Source organism: Glycine soja, chromosome 5 (assembly GCF_004193775.1).
Source record: "Glycine soja cultivar W05 chromosome 5, ASM419377v2, whole genome shotgun sequence".
Lineage (NCBI taxonomy): Eukaryota > Viridiplantae > Streptophyta > Magnoliopsida > Fabales > Fabaceae > Glycine > Glycine soja.
In genome coordinates this window covers 32,679,311-32,686,298 of record NC_041006.1, presented here as the reverse complement: position 1 = coordinate 32,686,298, position 6,988 = coordinate 32,679,311, and the positions used below count along the sequence as shown (strand labels likewise).

The 6,988-nt window shown below is 39.0% G+C and overlaps 1 non-coding gene across 1 annotated transcript; it reads right to left on the bottom strand.

Annotated features, from left to right (window-relative positions):
* Positions 1-4,870: 4,870 nt before the first annotated feature.
* Positions 4,871-4,977, bottom strand: LOC114413850. The gene has a single exon (XR_003666995.1). It is a non-coding gene; the product is annotated as a small nucleolar RNA R71 (small nucleolar RNA).
* Between the last annotated feature and the right edge of the window lie 2,011 nt (positions 4,978-6,988).

Below are 6,988 nucleotides of genomic sequence, written 5' to 3'. Positions count from 1 at the left end.
TTTATTGGTCCAACGCCTTAAATGACTTTTGTTCGGTTAAAATCAATCTTGCGAAAAAAAGATAAAAACAACTTCATCAACGTTTAGTTCTGAAAGAACTACGTAGGTCTGATTTTCTCATCGCAATTGAGGAATACGTAGGAGCAAGGGAAACACCCTTGTCGACCACAAAAAGATAAAAAATACAAAAGACCCATAAAAAGCTAAAAAACATAAAAAAGGGAAAATACATAAAAACATAAGAAAGGGAAAATACGTAGTTTTGAAGTCATATTTGCACACTTGATTGAAGGCTGTCGTCCCTTGTGACAGACGCGTGGGGTGCTAATACGACGTTTTCCTTGAATAAACGTTGGTGGCGACTCCGCGCACCCATGAGCCCCGCATCGCCCTCCCGCCGAAGGGTAGGTTGCGACAGTTGGCAACTCCGCTGGGGACTATTTTTAGAGAGTCAGGCCAATCAATCAGTGTGCAACATCTCATCATGACTTCTTCTTTTATTTTTGGTTTTTTGTCCATATTTGTACATAACCTTTGCTATGTTGTTGTGTTTGGTGTGTTTGTCTATCAATTACATTCATAGTTAGAAATACCTTTTTTCTACACACACATGACACCTACACCTCACACACACATTGAGATATTAGGCCCTATGCCCGGGTCTATGTGAGCCATAAGGAGTGGAGGTGAATCTATGGTCATGCTGGGTCTCCAACTCGCTTGATGACAGTGAAGCCTCATCTAGAGTTTTCCTCTTTTAGTGATGCATTGTCGCTGATAGCCCCTATCGCCACAATGTATTACCTAAGAGGATGGTATCTCTAGAAGACAGTAAGGTTACATAAAACCACACTTGGGAATTGTCACTAGAAGGGGACTTTTGGATCATTTCCATTAGATTCCTCAATTAGGGGCACATAGAAAACTCACTCTGGCATATTCCTTGATTGCGTCATGCCTCTCTTCACGACATCATAATGAACATATCGTTCTTGCATTTTTCAGTTATCATACTCAAGCATCACATTTTTGCATTGCATCATCATGCATATGCATTCAACATACTTTTTGTTCTACAAACTACATACCTTTTGTTTTCATGTTCGCTCATGCATGATCCTTGCATTTTCCTCTGCAAAACAAAGAAAGTCACGATAAAGCACGAATAATGCATCATTCGCATCCATCCATGCTTTTCATTGGTTGCATTGCTCATTGCATTCTTTCCCTGAAAACCAAACCTTAATCATTGTTATCAAAAGGGAAGAACGCACTTTACGACACCCTTACCGAACACATGCTAGAGCTAGAGTAATGGCTGAAGTAGACGAGGTGCAAGAGCGGATGAAGGCCGACATGGAGGCCATGAAAGAATAGATGGCCACAATGATGGAGGTCATGATGAGCATGAAGAAGATAATGGAGGTCAATACGGCTGCAGTTGCCACTGTCAGCGCTGTTTCTGGGCCTGACATTGACAAGAGATGCCACACATGGGGCAATTTGAAGGTTGTTGCTAGATGTCTCTAATGACTCATTAGGATTTTCAAGTTTATGCCATTATTGTAAACCACAGTTACAATGATAAATAAGATGGATAAATTTGACATCCCTGTCTCTCTCATCCTCTCACAATTACATCTTTGCTTATTCAACTTCCACCGGAATGTGAATGTAAGCCATTAGTTTGTTTGCTCAAGCGACCTGTACTCCTGAGTTTTTGACTTCCAAGACCGTTCAATCAGATATTACTCGTCCTGCATGTTGGTGGGGTGTCGTAAAACGACGAGTAAAGTTCAAAACAATAAGTTTCAGAATAAGAAAAAATAAAAAAACATTTGATTGACTGTGTTTTCAAGTAAAAATATAGACATTCATGTGACCTCATTTTATCATTCCTGAAAGTTTGTCTTTTTGAGAGAGAAGTGAGTTATCAAGAATAAGAGTCATTTGACTTAATCTGTCAAACTAAAAAAATCCTTCAAATGTTTCTCGAGAGTCAACCATTTCTTTCATTCTTCCTCGCTACAAGGTTATGAAAACAAGACAACAATGGATACCTCAGTGCCCTACATTGGGGCAATGAAAGGCACCATGCATAAACCTCAAGCGAACCTAGGGACGGATCATAAATTCTCACCCAATAGGTTCCCTGCGACAAGGTCATGACGAAAGACAACGATTGATACCTCAAAGCCCTACACAAGGGCAATGAGGGGCACCGTGCATGAGCCTCAAGAAAACCTAGAGGCAGATCAAAAGTTCTCACCCATCGATGTTTTTAAATGAAAAAGGGGGGGGGGGGGGGGACAAACCCTGCGATTTCAATGGATTGATTAAACGGTTCCATTGTTGTCACTCCAAAAATTGTCAAGTGACTAAATCAAACAGAATATACACTCTGAGGGAATTCCTGGAGAGATTTGTGATGTGTCATTATTTTATCCTATTTCTTAACCCTTTTTGTTACCTTTTTAATTATTGATTAGCCTTAATTGTCAAATTAATTATGCAGTTTTATCATTTGGGCCTACTGGACTAATTTTGTGTTTTTAATTTAATTTCAGGAGAATTATAAGCAATTGGGCTTGAATCCGGAATTAGGCTCGGACTTGAAGAGAGCAAACAATTTTATTTTATCAAATCTTATCTTATCCAGATTTTATCTCATCTAGATATTATTCCATCCAATCTTATCTTATCTAGATTTTATTTCATCTAGATTTTATTTTATCAAATCTTATCTTATCTTGTCTAGATTTTATTTATGGGCTTAGACATAAAACAAACTTGTAAGCTTTGGGGCTGAGAACCTATATAACAACACCAAGGTTTTAGTTTTAGGAGACTTTTTCATTTTGGGAGAAAGAATAATTTTAGGTTTTGCAATTCCAGTTTTTACTATTCACGTAGCAATAAAATTCGTTTTCTGCTTCAATATGCAATTTCGTTTTCTACTTCAATCTACAATTTCGTTTTCTACTGATTAATGGAAGGCTAAGTCTCTAGCGTTGTTTTCTCTTGAGGATCAAGCACAGCTCTCTTTGAGGTTTTATTATTATTATTGAATTCTTATCAGTTTTTCCTCTTCACCAATTACTCTGTATTTGTTGCTATTAATCCATGCATGCTTAATGCTTGATTAATTGTCTCTGCGCTTAATTTACGTTCATGCTTAATGATCTGTTTCGTTCATGATTAATTGGTGTATGTGTTGCTTAATCACATAATGACTTCCTTATGTTAAATTTCGCTTAGTAATTTAATTTAGGGTTGGATTAAGTTGTTGAACTGATAAAGGATAAATTCTCGTAACCTAGGACAAGAGACTTGCTTGTGAATCAAGAGGAAACAACATGTTTTAATTCTGATATTTTCTAAATAAAATTTTCTCGTTGTTTAATTTACAAAAACAAACAACCCCCCCCCCAATTCTTTACTGTTTTATTACTATTTATTATAAACGTTTGGTTGACCATTGCTCGTTGGGAGACGACCTAGGATCACTTCCTAGATACTGCATTTTTAATGTTTATTTGATTCGGGTACGACCTCGATCAAATTTGGCGTCGTTGCTGGGGAGCAGTGGGCCAAAGGTTTATAATACTGTTTAGTTATCTTATTTTGTGTAGCGTTCTGTTTTGCATTTCAGTTGCATTCCCTGTTTTCAGCGACTGCTTTTAGCGATTGATTCAGCTTTGTGTTTTGTTGTGAACAGTGCTGAACAATGATTAGCGACTAGGAATTAGCGACTGATTTTGCAATTTAATTAGCGATTTTTGTTTTGATAGTTAGAGTTGTTATTTTTGGCTGATTTTTTGTGTGGTAGCTTCTTTTGATCCATATTTTGTGTGAAAATACCAGGAGCACTTAGTGTGGCAGTATTTGAGAGAGACAAAAATTTTGGGAACTTATTTTTAGCAAAACTTAAAACGGCCATAACTTTTGCTCCAGGTATCCGAACGACTATTATTATATATGCATTTGGGGTAGAAAAAAATTTCCCATATTGTGACAACCCACTTTAGTCGGTTGGGGTCTCCCAAGATCCAAACATCAGCCGTTTACTAATTTTTTTTTTTATTTTTCAAGTATTATTGTCCTATTTTTCTAAACTTTGCTTAGGTAATTTTCATAGTTAGACTTTGAATTTTTGTTTGAAATTTTTTTGTGCTATCTTTTCATGATTTTAGGGTGTTCCTCACAAAATTTCAGCTCATTTTGATATCGTTTGAGTATAGCTGTAGTTTTACCCCCTTGTTAGGTGCTTGTTGAGAAACACATTATTTGCTACATATAGCGCATGACTAGGGGAAATCCAGGTGATTTACAACCCTTTGATCCTGAAATAGATAAAACCTTTCATAGATTAGTTAGGCATAGTGTGCATCATGGTCATTTTGAGCATTTTGCGCATTCTGAGCATTCTGTTGAGGGTGATTCTGAATATTCTGATTTTGAGCATTCCATTACTAATTTTCATACTGAGAACATGACTCAACCTCCACCTCGCGAGAGGACTCTTAGGGAGATGGCTGCACCTGATTTCACTTATGAAAGCTTGTACATTCAATATCCTGATGAGGGTGTTCCATATGATCTCAAGACTGGACTAATACATTTGCTGCCCAAGTTTCATGGTCTTACAGGTGAAGATCCTCATAAGAATCTTAAGGATTTCCATATTGTTTGTTCCACCATGAAGCCCCCTAATGTCCAAGAAGATCATATCTTTCTAAAGGCTTTTCCTCATTCTCTGGAGGGAGTGGCAAAAGATTGGCTATCCTACCTTGCTCCCAGGTCCATTTTCAGCTGGGATGACCTTAAGAGGGTGTTCTTGGAGAAATTCTTCCCTGCATCTAGGACCACTGCCATCAGAAAAGACATTTCAGGCATCAGGCAACTTAGTGGAGAAAGCTTGTATGAGTACTGGGAAAGATTCAAGAAATTGTGTGCAAGCTGTCCTCACCACCAGATTTATGAGCAACTCCTTCTTCAATATTTCTATGAGGGACTTAGCAACATGGAGAGGAGTATGATTGATGCTGCCAGTGGTGGAACTCTTGGTGATATGACCCCTGCTGAGGCTAGGAATTTGATTGAGAAGATGGCTTCCAACTCCCAACAATTCAGTGCAAGAAATGATGTTATTGTTCTTAGAGGAGTCCATGAGGTGGCCACGGATTCATCTTCATCTACTGAAAATAAAAAGCTTGAAGGAAAACTTGATGCCTTGGTCAACCTAGTAACTCAGCTTGCCATGAATCAGAAATCTACACCTGTTGCAAGAGTTTATGGTTTATGTTCTTCTGCAGATCACCATACAGATCTCTGTCCTTCCTTGCAGCAATCTGGAGTCAATGAGCAACCTGAAGCTTATGCCGCAAACATTTATAATAGACCTCCTCAGTAGCAAAACCAACAACAACAAAATAATTATGACCTTTCAAGCAATAGATACAATCCAGGTTGGAGGAATCATCCAAATCTGAGATGGACAAGTCCTCCACAACAACAACAGCCTATCCCTTTGGCACTTTTGCCTATAGGAGGATGCCCTTTGGCCTATGCAATGCCCTTGGTACCTTCCAACGGTGTATGCTTAGCATTTTCAGTGACTTTTTAGAGAGTTGCATAAAGGTGTTTATGGATGATTTTACTGTTTATGGATCCTCTTTTGATGCATGTTTGGATAGTCTGGATAGAGTTCTTAATAGATGCATTGAAACTAACCTTGTGCTGAATTTTGAAAAATGTCACTTCATAGTAGAACAAGGTATAGTTTTAGGGCATATCATTTCGAATAGGGGCATAGAGGTAGACCCTGCAAAAATAGGTGTTATTTCACAATTTCCTTACCCCTCTTGCGTGCGAGAGGTTCATTCTTTTCTTGGTCATGCAGGGTTTTATAGGCGCTTTATCAAGGATTTTAGCAAAACAACCCTTCCACTATCCAATCTGTTGCAAAAGGAGGTGGAGTTTAATTTTGATGACCGATGCAAAGAGACTTTTGATTGCCTCAAGCGTGCGGTGACTACCACCCCAATCATTCAGGCACCTGATTGGACAACCCCATTTGAGCTAATGTGCGATGCATCCAATTACGCATTGGGGGTTGTCCTTGCTCAAAAGATTGATAAGCTGCCTCGGGTGATCTACTACGCTTCCAGAACTTTGGATGCTGCTCAAGCAAATTACACTACCACAGAGAAGGAGCTATTAGCGATAATTTTTGCTCTTGAGAAATTTCATTCATATTTACTTGGTACTCATGTTATTGTTTATACTGACCATGTAGCTCTGAAGTACCTGTTGAAGAAGGCTGAATCGAAGCCTAGATTGATCAGGTGGATGCTTTGGCTCCAAGAGTTTGATTTGGTGATCCATGATCGGAGCGGTGCACAGAACCTCGTGGCTGACCATCTGAGTAGGATTGAGTGTGCGTCTAAGGACTCACCCATTCGGGATGATTTTTTGGATGACCATTTGTACATTTTGTTTAGTATTTCTGATTCCTTCCCCACTCCCTGGTTTGCTAATATTGTGAATTATTTGGTTGCTTTTGTTTTTCCTCCCTTAGCATCTAAAGCTCAAAATGATAAAATTAAGAGCGATGCTAAGCATTATATTTGGGATGACCCCTATTTGTGGAAGTTGTGCAGTGAGCAGGTTATTAGGAGATGCATTCCAGACCATGAGATTGACTCAGTCCTGCAATTCTATCATTCTTCCGCACCAGGTGGTCATCTTGGCATACAGAGGACAGCTCGCAAGGTGCTTGACTGCGGTTTCTATTGGCCCACCATCTTCAAGGATGCGTGGAGAATTTGTAGCACTTGTGAGCCTTGTCAGAGAGCAGGCGGCTCACTTTCATGGAGACAGCAAATGCCTCAACAACCCATGTTATTCTATGAGGTGTTTGATGTCTGGGGTATAGACTTTATGGGGCCTTTCCCTGTCTCTTTTGGTTTTGTTTATATTCTCCTTA